The 18,304-nt window shown below is 37.3% G+C and overlaps 2 long non-coding RNA genes across 10 annotated transcripts in view; one reads left to right on the plus strand and one right to left on the minus strand.

Moving 5' to 3' along the window:
- The window catches only part of LOC123617697 (uncharacterized), a 549,026-nt gene extending 543,967 nt beyond the window's left edge, over positions 1-5,059 (plus strand). For all 6 annotated transcript variants that reach the window (XR_012510260.1, XR_012510255.1, XR_012510256.1 and 3 more), the window contains one exon: positions 293-5,059. This is a non-coding gene — a long non-coding RNA (uncharacterized LOC123617697). The remainder of the gene's footprint in view (positions 1-292) is intronic.
- Positions 1-18,304, minus strand: part of LOC105071299 (uncharacterized) — a 137,827-nt gene that overhangs the window by 64,991 nt on the left and 54,532 nt on the right. The gene's annotated exons all lie outside the window — the stretch shown is intronic.

Here is an 18,304-nt window from a genome sequence, read left to right on the forward strand (position 1 = left end):
TCCCTGACATTAGCCCAGGGTGGCTGGTATCGTGGGTTTACCCAGAGCTGTCCCAAAGTTGTGGCGTGTGACGAGCGTCCCGGCCCTGCCTCCCCCTGGGCAGCCCAGCTGCGTATCACCACCTGATACAGTAGGGGCCCCTTGCCAGACTGGAGAAACCCAGATCCGGAAAGGGAAGCGCTTCTAAGGCGATGTCTGAGACCAAAGGAACACATACACGAATTAAACAGATTATCAATGCGGATAATCAATAAATTAGATAAAATCACTAATCTGGTCGATTCTATTCCAGGAAGATCTTAAAGAAGCAAGCTGACAACAGGAGGTAGCTACGACTACAACTGACAGATTGAAATAAAAACTGCACACAGCCTGGGAGGCAGGCAGCGCGGGAAACCGTGAGGAATCAGACCCGAAGAGCTTTCTGCTCAGATGAAGAGCACCCAGGAGACAGGAAGAGAGATGGGGCTGGGAGGTGGATGAAAGCTTCCAGAACAAACCGTAAAAGTGCATAACTGGGTCTGCCAATGGCGGCATTAAGGGAAGTAGCTGTAAAATCAATATGGAAAGGAAAAAAATTTTTTAAAGAAGCCTTGAGAAAAATGAAAAAAACCACCTCATTAAAACATTTGGAAGTGATTATAAAAACCACCTTGAAATAATCAGTGTTAAACACCGCTTCAGAAAAATGTACTGAGATTTAACTCGATTAACTCTTTCCATCCTACACCTATGTTGGTTTTTATAGACACAACATTATGCTAAGTGTGTTATCCTTCCCACTGTACCCGTTTTAAATAGGCATCATTAATGCAAAGGGGAAGTGACTCAAAATCAGGAGACAGAGAAATTAAAGAATCCATACAAATTAACTTCGGGTTTTTTTTCCCCCTATAAATCTTGGTTTAGAAACCCAAAGAGAATCCCAAACAACTCCATCATGGTTTTACATAAAAGAGAACTGCTTAAAATAAATGTTTGTAATTAGCTGATGGAGAAACTATTACCGGATTAGACTCTTCTGATTTATTTGTTAATTGACACTATTTCCTTGGCCAGAAGAGAGGTCATAATGGATGTGAGGCTAGAGAAGATCATCAACAGGGCATGTGGACGTCCTCTAGCACCAAGGTCCCCTGACCAGGGGTCAGTGACGTCCTAGGTCAGACTTCAGAGAAACCCTGAACCTTGGAAATCCTAGACTAAATTCCATATCTGGTTTGTTTTTTTTTTCCCCTGGGTAAAAGGCCTGTTAACCTTTCAACAGCATTTCAAAAGGAGTTTGTGACTCAAATAAAGGTTAAGATTAAGTTCCAATATGAGTAAGTGACTGCTCTCACAATGTGACAGGGAAGGGCAGTGAGCCGCAAGGACTACAACCTAAAAATTTTGCCACTTGTTCCACTAATGCTAAAAAGCCACAATTAGAGTTTTACTACTCTTAGTTTATTACTTACTACCAAGTCCTGTTAAAATAAAAATCATATATATATGATTTTTAACACATGTATATATATATATACACATAAGTATGTATGTATACATGAGTGGGTAATACATATGTAATATATACATTCTATATATAATATATATTATATACATATAAATATATATTATATATGATTTCAAACATGTCTAGTGCCCAAATCTTAGTTCTTAGTACCATTCTCCAATAGAAGGAACCAGGGCTCTTTGGAGAAGTAGCTGATTCCAGGACTGGTGCAAGAGGAGCCTGGAGGATTCTGTAGTACCAGGGAACAAAGAAGTGCTTTAATTAATTAATTAAATGACAACTGGAGGTTGGAGGTATGTCAAAGGGCCATCGCTGCCAGCTGAAAGAGCTCCCAATGACCAAAGGTGGAACAATTTTAACAAAAGTAACTCCCCCCCAATGCACACATAGTATTGAACTGTAACTCAAAGTATAGAATAAATCTCCATGAATCCACACTGACATAAATCAATGACTGGACAAATAAATAAATGAGGGAGAAGAGATAAATCTCTTATGCAGAAGAGTTCCCATCCTCAAGAGGGGAACGATCATTCCCCGCTCCTGAAGTGTAGCCGTAAGCTGTGCATTAGTGACTTTCTTCTAAAAAAGCACAGTATGAAAAGAAGAATAAAAGAGGAACTTCCCAGTAGAGAAATCTGACAGACACTTCCTCATCCAGGTGCTTAAGGTCAGTATCAGTAGTGATAAATCATGGAGATGGTATGTACCCTTGACATGATGTAAAGAAAATGGCACTTTGCCTCTGTGCTCTTCCTCCCCTAAACCTATAACCCCAGTGTAATCATGAGAAAGTATCAGACAAATCAACCAAGGTAGTCTGCAAAATACCTTAGCCAATGCTCCTCATAACAGTCAAGCTCATCAAAAACAAGGAAATAAGAGAGTATTACAGGCAGGAGGAGCCTAAGGAGATATAACTGCTAAATGTAACGTGGTAGCCTGGATGAGGTCCTGGGACAGAAAAGGCACATTAGGTAAAAATAAAGGAAATCAAAATGAAGTATGGACTTGAGTTTTTTCAAATAAACTTGAAGTATAAATACCAATATTATGATACAGGTTGGGGAGGACAGAAATTGGACACAGAAATGGAAAAAGTAGAAAATGAGCCTGTGTGGTATTTTAGAGGAATTGTAGCTAGATCTGAAATGCTTTATTTCTTTAAAATAATACTGGGACCCTGTATGATGGGAGTAAATCTGGGTGGTAGGTATACTATCATTGCTATATTGTTATTTTTATTTTTCTGTAAGTCTTAAATTTATCAGGAAAAATAAGTAAACGAGTTTGTCAAAAGCAGGAAGCAAGTCACCCTTTGAGTCGTGAGCTGTCATCTCAGTAACATGGTTTTCAAATTGAGCTTTGCAGTCCTCTATTTCTCAGCATTGGCTCAAGAACCACAGCAAAGGTGCAGAAAGCTGAGTGCGCAGGACTCTAGAAAACCACCTCTGCTTCGAACAGAGCAATCTGCTCCTGTCTGTTTTATAAAACGAGGTGACTGGATAATAAGTTAGGGTGTTTCCCTTAGAACAGAGACTGCTAGTTGTTACCTTTTGCCTTAGGAACAGCATCCTTCAGTTTTAGCAGAACATACGGCCACCTGGAATACAAGTCACATTTCCCATGTTCTCTTGCAGATAGGTAAGGTCATCTGGCCATCTAAGTTCTAGACAGTGGGATGTAAAGAAAATATCCTTAAAAAGGAGTCATTCTCTTTTCTTTTACCTTATCTCTTAGTTGGAATATGGATTTGATGACTGCAGCTTTCAGATTTAGTGAACACCTTGGTTTATGAGTTGACTTTAGGAGCATAAAAACCACAGAGTAGAACAAAGATAGAACAACACAAAGAAATAAACTTGTTCCTTGTTCATGCCATCACTATCTGGTGTTTTTAGTTTTTTGTTCCTTCCAACCTAATCTAATTCTAAAACCTCTAAAGAATTATCACTTATTTAGATGCATCAAATGAGACAGACCTTGGAACCAAGAGAGGACTGTCTCCAAAGTCATGGGCTAGGATGCTGATGTTCTAAGAGAAGCTGGTTCTGGATGTGAGCTGTTTCAAAGAGAGGAAAACCTTCATATGCCCCAGCTCCCCAGACAATGAGAGAGGGTCTGCCTCAGGAAAATGGCAGTAAGTTCCATTGTGAAAGAGCAGTTTCTTGGTAAACCGTAAGAGGAGAAGCATGGGTGGCCACAGGTCTGCCTAACATTGTCCAAGAGGGGCTTCCTTTTACTCCCCACATTCAGAGTCTACCACCAGCCAAAGATGTCAGTGTGTGCATGTAGGTCTCTGCCCTCCTTCTTCCGGTAGACACGCACCGCTCCCATCTCCAGCAGTGACACCCTGTGGCAACAGCAGCAGTAACAGCTGTGGACATCCTGGCTCCTGGTAAACACATTAGACTATTTTGGGCTTTTTTCCCCCATGTTATGTCGTGGGCTGAATACACACTTCTAATGTTCTTGGGCTTGTTATGGAAAGGAGAATCCAAGGAGGAAAGAAAGACATTTCTATAACAGCAAGATGGAGCTTGGAGTAATTTAATTTGAATATTAAAAGAGAGATGCCCTTGTTTTGAACCCCTTGTTGGTGAAGTGGGACATATCAGTTACATGGGTAAGATTTCATTTAACATAAGGTTTTGCTGCTAATGTAAGTTTGAGAAATCACTGCCTTATTTTGAATGAAAGCTGAGGATTTTACAGTGTATGACTGAAAACTCCAGACCTCAAGTTAGACACACAGGGCTCAAATCCCAGCTCTCCACTTTCATGTTCATGGACAACTAATTTTTTCTCTTTGAACCTCTATTTTTCTCCTCCAGACAAAAAGGATAACTGCATCTAGCTTTCCTAGTTATATGTCAGGAAAATACTGTGCACGATGGGTATCTGTGTGTAAAACAGTGAAGATGAATCAGTCATCAAGTGACTGAAAGTGACTGGCTATGGGTCATGGGTAGAATAAAGCTTCCCCAAAGACGCCCGCATCCTAACCCCAGGAACTTGTGACTATGCTGCCTTATGTGGCAACCGCAACTTCACAGGTGTGATTAAATTAAGAACCTTGAGAAGAAAAGACTATCTTGGATTATCTAGGTGGGCTCAGTCTAATCACAAGGATCCTTGTAAGAGGAAGGCAGGAATGTCAGAGTCAGAGAGAAATTTGAAGATGTTCTAGTGCTGGCTTTGAAGATGGAAGAAGGGCCCACAAACCAAGAAACGCAGGTGGCCTCCAGTAGCAAGAAAAGGTAAGGAAATGGTTTCTCCCCTGGAACCTTCAGAAGGAATGCAGCCCTGACAACACTTTGATTTTAGGATTTCTGATCTCCTGAACTGTAAGAAAATACATTCTTGTTTTAACCCACTGTGTATGTGGTCATTTGTTACAGCAACAATAGGAAATTATTACAGTAGTTACAGATGAAGTAGCATTTTATGGGAATATTTTATCAGATTTCTCACAATTGTAAAGGAAACACCTTCCTGTTTATAAAACAGGAAAGTCAAATAAGATTATCAGCTCATTATCAGCACTGAGGAGACTGCAAGAACTCTGGATGAGCAGGGAGGTTTAAGACCATAACTAGATACAAGTTACTCTCTGAAACCACCTCCTGGAAGAACATTCCTCATGTCCTTGAAAGAGAAACCCAAGATTTCCTGAAGACTAAGGAGTACCTCTGGATACACAAGGCTTTAGTGTAGTCTTGTATCCAAAGAATAAAGTACCACTCATTCAGAGGATGGCAAATGACTTTCATCCTGAGTCTCAATTAAAATATTTCTGTTGCCCTCCTTGGAGCACTGTGTTGAAGAAGGTTTTGAGGCAGCCTAATTTCAGTAGGAAAGGGCCTTGGGTCCCAAGGATGCACAACATGGGTACAGGCATGGAAAGGAAATAAGGGTGTCCAGTAGCTGCCACGTATTTTGCATTCTTGTTCCAGACACGTGGTCATTTGCATGAAAAAATACATATCTTGTAAAGTTAGATAAGTATAAAAAAAGAAGTCAGGAAATTGGCCATGGAAAGCAAAAGTTCCACAAAGAAGAATTTCAGGTAAAAATGAAGATTCTGGCAACAAAAGCTCATACATGGATTTTAACCACTCATCTGCACAGATTCCAAAAGGAAGGACCTGAATGTATGTGTCTATGTATAATATCTAAATGAACATGGCTGGTATCTAAATGGGTCTACATCATTGAATGCCATCTATCTATATATATATCTATACAAATCCATAAACCATGCCAATTAACTTAATATCAACTCTCACCCACCTCCATCTTAGAAATTCCTTGATAATCACCATTTTGGGGCATTTAAGAGGTGAAGGACTAGGAAACCCTGAAAAGAGGATACAGTTTATCACAATTTTTCTTGTTTAACTATCAAGCTCACATGTGACTTCCTATGGGATTAAAAGTTAGGGTGGAGAACAAGCCAAATTACCCAGAACAGAAATGGGGTTTGGTTCTCTTGTCCAGTATTGCTCTTCTGTGGCCATCCCTGCAGCCTCCAGTATATGAACAAAACACAACAAAGGTTGGAACCAGTTATGAGGTAGGTCAAAAAAAAAAAAAAAGCTGATGTGAGAATCAAATGAACACTACAACTGTAATTGCAACTTCCAGTTCAAACCAACTTTGTGATCTGCACTAGAGCAAACTGAGACAGTTTAGAAACACTCTATACTGTTTTATATTTCTTTAATGAGCTGGTGAGACCTAACTGGAGAATCTCTATAGTATCATTCAAGTTGTTCCTCTGCCCCAAGGTGTCCCTCTAGTTCCTGTGTGCCTGCAAGGTCAAAACCAACCTTTGTGAAGAAAAACAGAAGGCTTAACAAACCTTCCCCCAAGAAGCCTTCTCAGACATTGTCAGTCAGGTTAATCTCTTCTTCCATATTCACGGAGGCCTTTAGAATCACATCCATCACTAGTTATGTGTATTTGTAGGTGTGGGTGTGTGTGTGTGTATCTATCTCCATCCCTCAGGAGACTTAGAAACTCCTAGAAGTCTTTCTGTATACCCAGTAAGATTACACATAGTATATACTCATATCCCTTAACATGTGTTCAGCCACGATAATAGAAGCAATGCCCCGAAAATGGCTTAAACAAATAAGGAGTTTTATGTCCTTCACTGAATGAGAAGCCTAGAGACAAGGAATCCACGGCTGATACGACAACTCATGGTGTCACTTGGAACCCAGGCTCTCTCACACACTCTGCACTGGCATGCTAAGGATGTATTATTCACAGAACTTCCTTGTGAATTCAACACAGCTTTCCTACATCCAGCTGTAGCAGTATCCACATCCCAGAAACAGAGGATGAAAGCAAAGAGCATTTGTCATTTGGATCAGCCTCTTCCTTGACCTTAACAAGTTTTATGGGAGCCCAATCCTGTGACTTATCTTTATATTTCATTGGATAGGATTATGTCATATTGCAGGCTACCCCTGCCACAAGAGAACATCATGAGCATAACTTTTTAAAGCCATGTACATTGCCAAACCAAATGAAATTGGAGATCATTTAGTTAGTAAAAAAGGGGACAAACAGATGCCACACACAGGTGACTAGCAGCGTTGCAGTGTCTGGGATGGTATCCAGTGGTCACATATGATGCTGGCTGATCATTTCTACCTGCTATGTTTTAATTAGTATGTGGTTTGAAGACAGTGTTAACATAGCAAGAAAAAGCTATATATAATACATATTTCTTTAGACATAATCATTGGGATTACTTCTTTCCCACAGTCTTCATCATTAGACTCAAATGCCAAAAATTCTTTTTTAATCTGAGAATTATCTCAAAGAAAACAAGAGGATAATTATTCACTGCTAGATGAGTCAACTCTTAATAGATGTGTTTAAACCATGATAAAGAGAATTTAAAGAGCAGAAATCCTCAATATAGGAAAATTAAGTGGTTAAATTAAAACAGGCTACAAACTGTAATTATTCTCTAAATCACTCATTTGTCATTTAATTAAATGTGCCCTCAATCATAATTCTGCTCTCTTCAACAGCACTCTAAGCCCCGCTGAGGACCCCAACCAAACTCTATGGTTCTTCGAACTCTCAATGCCAAGAGTACCCCGCACTCAGTTGGTGCTTAAGGATTGCTTGTTGAGGATTCTGGAGAGAAAAATATTTCCTAAAATTACTCTTCTAAGCACTGAACAAACAGATTGTTAACACACATTAAACTGAAAAGCATTCAGATTTTTGTAAGGACTAAAGCCCAATGGGAAACCATATATAAGTGAGGTTAATCCTAGCTGGGAGAAACTTTGCAATCAGGATCCAGAAAAATCATCTGTCTCTATCATTTCATAAATTTTCACGCTTCAAAGATGATAACAGAGATGTGTATGTTTAAAAGGTGCTTGCTAGAACACAAAGAGCCTTTAGCAATAACCTAATCCAAACTCTCTGTTTACAGATGAAGAAACTAAGACTTGGAGAAGTCAAGGGGCTTGAAGCCATTTAGCTCTTCAGTAGAACAAGTGTCCTGACTTCCGGGGCTCTTGGTAATATCAGTACACTTAACTAAGTATTCCATCTCTATTTAAATGTTTGCTATCTCAGAGTGTCATTTTGTTCCATGTGGCCTAATTGTTTTACAGCGATATGTTTCATCCAAGCAGGAGAAATACCTTTGATAAACGCGGAAATGAGGCATGTAGAACCATCTGTCTTTGCTAAACTTCGTCAGTGCCATTCACCCCTAGCTTTGAGGAAGCACACTCTGGGCTCAGGTACCACAATGATGGGGCTGGATCTGCCTGCAGAGGGATAAGGCTTTCAGAACCACCACGGTGGTGAAAAGGTCCCGAGCCACTACATTATCAGCATTTGTGGCTGTAGTAATTACACCACCACAATGGGTGGCCATGGCCATGATCATTCTAAACACAGAGACACGTGCTGTAAACTGATACCAAAATTTAGTTCAAGAAAAGAGACTTGATAAAGACAGTCTCTCCAGTAAATGGTGTTCGGAAAACTGGACAGCTGCATGAATGAAGCTCAATGAAGTTAGAACACTCTCACACACAAAAATAAACTCAAAATGGCTTAAAGATTTAAACATAAGACAAGACACTAAACCTCTTAGAAGAAAACATACACAAGCATTATCCAACATAAATCTCAGCAAAGTTCTCCTAGGGCAGTCTACCCAAGCAATAGAAATAAAAGCAAAAATAAACAAATGGGACCTAATTAAACAAATAAGCTTTTGCATAACAAAGGAAACCATAAACAAAACAAAAAGATAACCTGCATAATGGGAGAAAATATTTGCAAAAGATAAGACTGACAAGGGCTTAATATCCAGAATATATAAACAGCTCATACAACTTAATAAGAAAAACACAAATAACCCAATCAAAAAATGCGCAGAAGACCTAAACAAGCAATTCTCCAAGGAAGAAATACAAATGATCAACAGGCACATGAAAAAATGCTCAATATCACTAATCATCAGAGAAATGCAAATCAAAACTATAATGAGGTATCACCTCACACCAATCAGAATGGTCATGATTCAAAAGTCCACAAATGATAAATGCTGGAGAGGCTGTGGAGAAAAGGGAACCTTCCTACACTGTTGGTGGGAACATAGTTTGATGCAGCCATTATGGAAAACAGTATGGAGATTCCTCAAAAGACTAAAAATAGACCCAACATATGATCCACTAATCCCACTCCTGAGCATATATCCAGAAGGAACCTTAATTCAAAAAGATACATGCACCCCAATGTACATATCAGCACTATATACAATAGCCAAGACATGTCCATCAACAGATGACTGGATAAAGAAGCTGTGGTATATTTATACAATGGAATACTACCCAGCCATAAAAAATAATAAAATATTGCCACTTACAGCAACATAGATGGACCTGGAGAATGTCATTCTAAGTGAAGGAAGCCAGAAAGTGAAAAATACCATATGATACCACTTATATGTGGAATCTAAAAAAAAAAAAAAAAAAAAAAAAAAAGATAAATGAACTTCTTTACAAAACAGAAATAGACTCACAGACATAAAAAACAAACTTACAGTTACCAGGAGGGAAAGGAGGTGGGAAGGGATAAATTGGGAGTTCAAGATTTGCAGATACTAACTAATACATATAAAATAGATAAACAACAAGTTTATACTGTATAACACAGGGAACTATATTCAGTATCTTGTAGTAACTTATGGTGAAAAGAATATGAAAATGAATATATGTATGTTCATATATGACTCAAGCATTGTGCCGTACACCAGAAATTTACACAACATTGTAAACCGACTATACTTCAATTAAAATATGAAAGAAAAAAAAAAAAAAGGAAAGGGACTTGAGGGCAACGACAACTATTTGAGACATAAGTGTTCCCAAGAGAAAACCAGGAGGCATAATGGCATGAAAAGAAAAAAAAGATATATGTGTTCTAACTCAGAAGGTACTGGTTTGACCCTTGGCAAGACACACTCATGTCTGAGGTTTAGTCTCAACATCTTGGAAATGGAGTTGAACAATACATGTAGCTCTAAGGCCCCCACCAGGTCTAACTTTTAAAGCCTCTAAGTGGTAAGAACTCTGTTTTACTGTCAAAGGGCTTGCTTTATTAACATTTCTTTCTTTATAGGTAAACATGTAAAAAGCTTATCAGCAAATTACTTTCCTCTTGATGGGCTTTTTTATGTGTTGTCTTACTTTCCAAGAAAAGTGCTGTATTTTACCAAATCTTACAGTTGTAATTCCAAACATGAGGCATGATTGTCTTGACCCATTTGGCCTATTGGACTATTCTCTAAGATACCATAAAAAAAAATCCTTGGTTCTTAATCTCATCTGTTCTTCCAACCAGCAGTTTTTCTCCTCCAGCATTTTATTTACCACAACCAAGCCAGTTGGGCAGGAACTGACTCACAAACCCTCTCATCTGCGAGGCACTGAGGTTTCTGGCCAACATACCAAAAACATGGGTTTCTGGGTTGCGTTGAAATGAAAATAAGATAATTCCCCCAGACTCTTTAAACTGCTAAAATGACATAGCCATCACAAAAACCAAATATTTAAATCCTAAAATATTGGGAGAGAATAGAATCATTATTAGTGAAGTGAAATAATTTAAGCCTCCTCGTCTTCCATTTGTTAATTCACTTTCTAGTCCATCACTCAAGCCTGTGAATCAGACCTCCCAGAATAACCTGATTGGGGCACATTCAACACATTTTAGTTTAATTTTCTTCAATTCAAACACAACTTGCACAATGAGGTGAACGTTTAACAATTCAAAGGAACAAACCATTAAATTAAAATTCCTAACTCGATTGTTTGAATCACACTGGGCTAAATTTACATCCTCCATAACACTGTGGGAATTCACTCTGTGGGAGATTTTTCTAGCTACATTTTTTTAAGCAAACCTTTTCTTTTCACTTCCTTTTTTAAGGGTGAATTACTTGCCGCTGTACCTTTAACGATAAGAAGAGAGAAATAAAACTGGGCTCTAGGAGAAAACAATGAGGCAATAATTTTGAAATTAAAATACAGCACATGATATATCAATATAATTGTCCTGCGTATGTGAAGATAACTCTGCTTTGATGGTGTTATTTCCCGAGCACGCAAAACCTAATAAAATCTGGAGGGCTGAATTGATGAGAAATTCAGCGTTAGAGATTATGAAAAACACACATTAAAATGGCCAAACAAAATTACTGAAAAACAATTTTAGTGGCAAATTATTTATCTAAGTAATGCAGGAAGATTTATAGAGATCTTCCAACATTAAAATAAATGAGTTGCTTAAAACACTGAACTTCTTTGACAAAGGGAAACATGATTATATAACTATCTGACCTTGAGCAAGTCAGGGAACATATCTGTGCCTTAGATTTCTTCATGTTTTATTATTCATCTGTAAGGAATCTTTTTCTAAAATTTTTCTAGAATTTCTATGATTCTGTCTTTGTGGTGACAGGGTTTTTCCTCCTCCTTTATCTCATTTCTTCAAAATGGAATCATTAACTATAAAACAGAAAAGAAAGGTTTGGTAGCAATCAGCTCACCACTTGATGAGATAAATACCAAATTGCCGTAGAATCAACATGGAAGCAACCAGAACGATGCTTCCAAGCATCCACACAAGCATGAAGCATCTAAGGAACAAAACCATTGCAGATCCAACCTTCACTACACAAATTACAGACCACGTTTGGCTTGATGAGACACTGAGAGTGTCATTTATCTGTTCTGTGTCTGTTTCCTTTTCTTCAGATATAAAAATGGACATATGTAATAACACTTTGTTTTCTGTCTGTGAGTCTGTTTTTGTTTTGTAAATAAGTTCATTTGTATCTTTTTTTTTAAAATTCCACACAGAAGTGATATCATATGGTATTTTTCTTTCTCTTTCTGGCTTACTTCACTTATGATGATCTCCATCCAGGTCCATCCATGTTGCAGCAAATGGCATTATTTTATTCTTTTTTATGGCTGAGTAGTACATTATATATATAGACTACAACCTCTTTATCCAGTCATCTGTTGATGGACTTTTAGGTTACTTCCATGCCTTGGCTATTGTAAATAGTGCTGCTATGAACATTGGGGTGCATGTATCTTTTCCAATTAGAGATTCCTCTGGATATATGCCCAAGAGTGGGATTGGTGGATCATAGGTTAAGTTTATTACCAGTTTTTTAAGGAATCTTCATATTTATGGTTATCAGGTGGGGAAGGGGGAGTTTTGAGGAATAAATTGAGTTAAGGATTTGCAGTTACTAACTACTATATATAAAATAGATAAACAACAAGGTCCTACTGTAGAGCACAGGGAACAATATTCAATATCTTATAATAGCCTATAATGAAAAAGAATATGAAAAGGAATATATCTTTATGTATAACTGAATCACTATGCTGTACACCAGAAATTAACACAACATTGTAAACCAACTATACTTCAATAAAAATAAAATAACAGTTTCTGTTGCAGAATTACTGGGAGACTTAAATGAGATAATGCTTACATAAACCCAAGTGTCTGCTGTACAATAAAAGCTCAAGAAATATTTCCCATTGTTACCACCGTCATCCTAATTATTACAGATAAGCTTATTCGCCACTTGGGGAATAAATTTGAATGAGCAGAATATTTACTTCAGTGTAAACATTACAACTTAACATTAGATAAGAGAAATTTGGTAGGAGAAATTCTTCAGTTCTTTCCTTATAAATCATAAACCGTCACCCAAATCAGAATTAATTGTCTTATAAGAAAGCAATGCACCTTGATTGCATTGTCATAAAAAGGGAATTTGCAAGCTATGGCTCTCCTATGAAGGAAAAGATAAAGAAAGAGGAGGAAGAATTTTCTTTTTAGATCTTGGCATATGTCCCTGGGTTTTGAATTATTTTCCCAGCTAATGAGTTCCTTCTACTTATAAACCCACAAATCAGACTTTATAAAATTTCCAAATGTTTTTTAAAAGTTTTTTAAAGTATTTTTGATAAACTCCACTTCTCATTCCACTCACCCCTCCTTGTCATACATACACTAGGTCCTACCACCTCACTTGGGAGTCGGGAAGGTACAGCAACAGATGTGAGATGCTGACTTGTTATACCAAAGAACTTCCCTAACCTCAACACGCATGGCTGATTCCTAAACCCAAGTTATTTCAGTGGGTCAAATTTATTTCCCTGACATTAGTAATAAACAAAGCTCACAGGTGGTTGTAAGGATTGCATAACAAATTTTTAGCAGGTCGATAAGGGGAGGCAGGTGCTCAGGATGGAGGGGAGAGAAGAACCCCAGCAAGACGGAGGTTTGGAGGTCACGGCAGTAGGAGGGACAATGGCCAAGAAGAATAGTTGAGAGACTTTAATGGACCATGGATACTGTATGCCCATATTAAAGACATTTATCATGCAAAAATGCAAATGTAAAATGCTCCCTGTTATATGTACTGGCTCTATTCTGCACCCACACCCAATTTTTGTACAAATCTCTTACATAATGCATTTTGTGTCATTAGTCCTTCGATGGATAAAAAGCCAAAATGGAATCCAGCATAGAGGTGACAAATCAGTGACAAGAAAACTCAGAGACAGGTTTAAAAAAAAAATCAATGTAAGAAAATGATCAGAGTCAGAGAAACCTAGGCTCCCAACCCCGAGAACTTTTAAAGACATTAAGAAGGATCCTTGACTTTCTGTCCTATATGTGGAATGAGAAATCAGGTGAATTTTATGTGGCAAGTACTTACTCAAAATGCTTAAGTGCTTAACATCAGATATACTTAGTGATGGTTTCCTTTGTTTTGATTATGGGTGATTTTAGTAATGATGATAAAAACAACGAAGTCAGTCATAGACTAGGCATGTCGTATGTCATTTTCTAAAAGTTGCTGACCATTTTATATCCCGAGTACACACACAAAAAAGACACAATGTTCTGCTTATTTGCTCTAATATTTATACTTTATATTTTCCCCTTACCATGTACTAAAATTTATAACCATCTATTTAATTTCATAGCCTAATTGATTGTCCTTCGTTAATCTAGTTGTGGTTTTGTAGATTAAATATGCCAGGCCTCTTATATTGCCACATATACAATAATAAATTTGTACTATCCCGTTTTTCTCTCTGCTGGGTACAAAAATATACCATTTACCCACAACTGAATTCATCTGCAGCTTTCTTTATCTTGTCATTTCTTCTGACTATACTATGGTCATCTCAGGGAGATTCCAAAAATGTTCTAGTCTCAGAAAAGACAATCACAAACTTCTACCTAGAAGGGAAACTTCAGCAAATGCTGATAAAGTGACATGAGGTGACTCTATTTGACATAGGGAGAAAGGAAGGAAGGAAAGAGATTTCTTAATCAGAAAACTGCATCAGCCTCTGTAACTGAGTTGGTTACTAAGTTGTTAGGTTTTTTTTCACTTGCCAGCAACAGAAATCAACTCTGGCTAACTTAGTCACACACTAAAGAAAACAGGATAGGGAAATTGCAATTTGTTGGTGCACAAAACTGAAAGCTCAGGAGTAATGTCTTTGTACTGTTGGATCTAGAGGCTTACGTGTTATCACTAGTGTCTGGTTTCTCTCCAGCTTCTTGTCTTGCCCTGTTCCATGATGGTTTCCTTATCTGGCTCTGAGTAGTGACAAGAAGTTTACCAGGAACTCGAGGGCTACATCACCTCAGGTTCAGTTCTACCAGGGAAGAAAAGAAACATCTCAAAAGCCCTAGGAAGGACTTTGATGAAACTTGACTGACTTGCTCTTGTCCTAACTCGACCAATCACCACTAAGCTTATCTTAAGCTTAAGTCACAAGTACACGTGAAGACCAAAACTTGGACTGAGAATGGAAAGAAAGTAGTTCTCTAAAGAAAAATTGAGAGTCTGATACCTGGAAAATAGTGCCTTAATAGCAACAACAATAATAATAAAGTTAACATTTTATTGGTCCAAAGTAATTCCTACATGCAAGGGATTACTCTATGTACTTTATGTATACTAACTCATTTAATCTTCACATCTCGGCAAATATGACCGTTATTTCGCAGATGAAGACATCTGGCTCAGAGCAGTTAAAAGGAACTTGCCTAGAAATAACTAATTAGTACATGAGATATTTGAGATTTAAATAAAGGCAGTGTGAAGTCATGTCTTCATAACCACTGTAATACACCAATTGTGCTAAGACAAGGTAGGAAAAAATGCCAGTGATAAATGTAAATTTTCATAGGTTCTAGCTCTGTACTTCTGCTCATTGATTTACCCCCAGTCACTAAGGATAATATCTGGCATAGAAGAAGCATTTGTTGAATAAATGTGTTAATAAACGAGTGCAAGAATGAATGAATAACGTATGAAATCTGTTGCAGTATATCTGAGCAAATTCTAAACTTCAGCTAAATTGTAAACTCCCAAGGACAGTCGCACCTTATGAGTTTTCTGTATCCTATCCAAAGGCAAGCAAAAATGTTAAAATATACAAGTTCTTAAAAATAATAACCTCTAATTATTGAAACCCTACTTTACCCAGTAAATTGTACAGATTATAAAATTAGTTTTTACAGCAGGTGTCCCATTTTACACAGGACAAAAACTGATGTTAAAAAGCATTAAGACATTCTCAAGGTCATATAACTTGTAATGAGAGAACTGGTATTAAAACTCTTACCTATCTTCCCCTCACCGATGTTTTTCTCAACCTCATTCTCCAATACACTTCTTCCCTAAGGGCTCATATTTACAAGAAGTCATCTACAGCAGCCAAGCATTATTGTCTCTAAAAGCTCTCATGTAGGTGGAGCTGTCTGTGCATGTATGAAAGTCCACAAAATTCATATTTAAATCTCTTTAATATTTAAATTTATAAAGCAAATTTATGGAACAGGTGGGAGGAAGGTATGTTTTCTTTCATTCATTACAATGATAGAAAAAGAAAAGAGGAATTTTTAAAAAGAGAAGAAATAATCCAAGAAACTAATGTGATACTGTGTTGAGAAGGTGAACAAAAGGTTTTATCAAGTGAGGAGAGCCAAAGACAAGCACCCTTTATTGAGAGTGATTTGACCTGCCTCAATCTCCTAAATTTAAATCTGGAATCTGCCAAGGGTGCTCAAACGTATTCAGCCAGTCAACGGCAATAAAGACAATGAATGGGCCCCAGAACTTTCTGTTACTTAACTCATTGTGAAAAATTTTAGGGTTTTGTTTCTTTATTAGATTACTTGTCAGCTGAATCAAAAGTTCAGAACTAACAGTAAAGAATAAATCAGTGGAGAATGAATGCCTTTCTCCTCAAAGATTCCAATAATATAAAATTACTAGGCTAGCTAAGTTGGAATATACTGAATAACTGAATATATTTATACATTACAGATGGTGTGGAAAGCTGCCAGTGATACCTTGGGGATAACTTAAAGTCTGGCTTTCCTAGGGGCAGAGAGATAAAATAGCCAAAATAGAATCCCTTCAAACTTGAATCAAAGAGATGGAATGAAAATGTAAACTCATTTAAAAACTCGAAGGACTTATCTACCCTAATACCGGCCAGGGGAATAACTCAATACCTTTGGGGAAAAAAACTATTGTTTCTTATCAAATAATCAGAGTAAAAGGTCTTTGGAAAAATAAATAGGCCCACAATGCCACCATACAGATGAAAAATCTGAAACTGTGTGTTCAAAGGCAAAGTGGAAAGGAGAAGAATCAATTTTTTTTTTGTATAATTCACATCAACTAGTCTCCATTTTAAAGGGGCTGGAAGCCCAGAATTAACCAGGTTGGCCATGTTGATTTAACTCACAGAGCAATTTAGAATTTTATTTTTATTAGAACCAAAAGGACACTTTAAAAAAATCTAGTCCAACCAGTTCATAGTATAGCTCAGACAATCCAGGTTCAAAGGGATTAAGCTGCCTGCCCAAGGTCACACCGCTAGTTTAACCAGAGAGGAAGAATAAGTATCCAGGCTGCCTAACTCCTAGTCAACTGGTTTTCCTTCTTCCAACACACTATACTTGACTTGATTTCTGTGTCTATTATATTTGCTCTGGGCACCACATTTATGAAGACTTATCTAAATATAAGCAGAGAACAGAATTTTAGGGAACTGAATTTAGTTGCAAAAGAAAACGTTCAATCTGAATTTCCCTAAAATGTATTAAGGCAATATTTTATCATCATTTGCATCAAGATATCTATTGGACATCTATGAAGTTCATGGCATACTTAAATTAAATATTTTACCTTGTTTTCATTCAGGAGTAACTTGGAACTAATGTTTCCTTAATATTAGTCTTATTTATTTATATGATAATATAAAGACTTCATTAATTTAGTAGGGAAAAATTTTTTGAAGTGTATGAATGCATGTATATCTATTTATATAATATATATATCCTCCTTGCTGAGATCATGTTTTTCCTGTCTTTCCCATTTATGACCTCATTGTCATTACAGGGCTTCTTGACATGTTTGGAGTGTAATTATTATATATGTTTAATTTCACTAAGATTGTGCTCCAGTAAGAAATGTATTTTATTCATCCTTTCATTGGTATAAAGCTTAAATATTCTTTTCATAAGTCTGACTCCTTGTCATCAGATAATCTATTTTAAATGCATTTTCCTTTTCTAGGTTCCAAAATGCAAATTGAGGCGGGAGCTCAAGAAAGATTAGTCCCTCATTTTTAGACTGCCTTTTTCAAATAGGACGTAGATCTATCTTGCCACCCATGAGGGCCTTTAAGAACACTAGATCACTTATCCCCTAAGTATTCTGGCTAAATGCTGACACTCTAGTTAAGGGAAACTACCCTATGGTTTGAAATAGACAGGACAGTCCCCATTTCCTGCTCTAATTTGTAGTTACATGTCTTCTCAGGGTAGTGTTGTGTATCACAGAACCTCTGTGACTGGGTAAACAGCTTCATCCAGAAGCTGGACACCCTGGGCACAACTGTCATTGGTAAGAGGTAAAGGGCTTAAGGTGCAGACACATGGTCAGTGTCAATGTGGAAAGTCTAGTCAATCCCCTAAAATGGCCAGTGTTGATCTTTTAATATTATCTATATTCCATTGTCTTTAATGGCATCACATTTTGGTTTTTTTAGAGCTAAAAATTTCTTTCCTCCTAATGAGTCAGAAGGCCAGAATTAATAAAACAGAGAATTACACAAATAACAACAATCTCAAAGGAACTGCAAACCCCAGAATTTGATTCTATTTGGG

Source organism: Camelus bactrianus, chromosome 11 (assembly GCF_048773025.1).
Source record: "Camelus bactrianus isolate YW-2024 breed Bactrian camel chromosome 11, ASM4877302v1, whole genome shotgun sequence".
In the NCBI taxonomy this organism is placed as follows: domain Eukaryota; kingdom Metazoa; phylum Chordata; class Mammalia; order Artiodactyla; family Camelidae; genus Camelus; species Camelus bactrianus.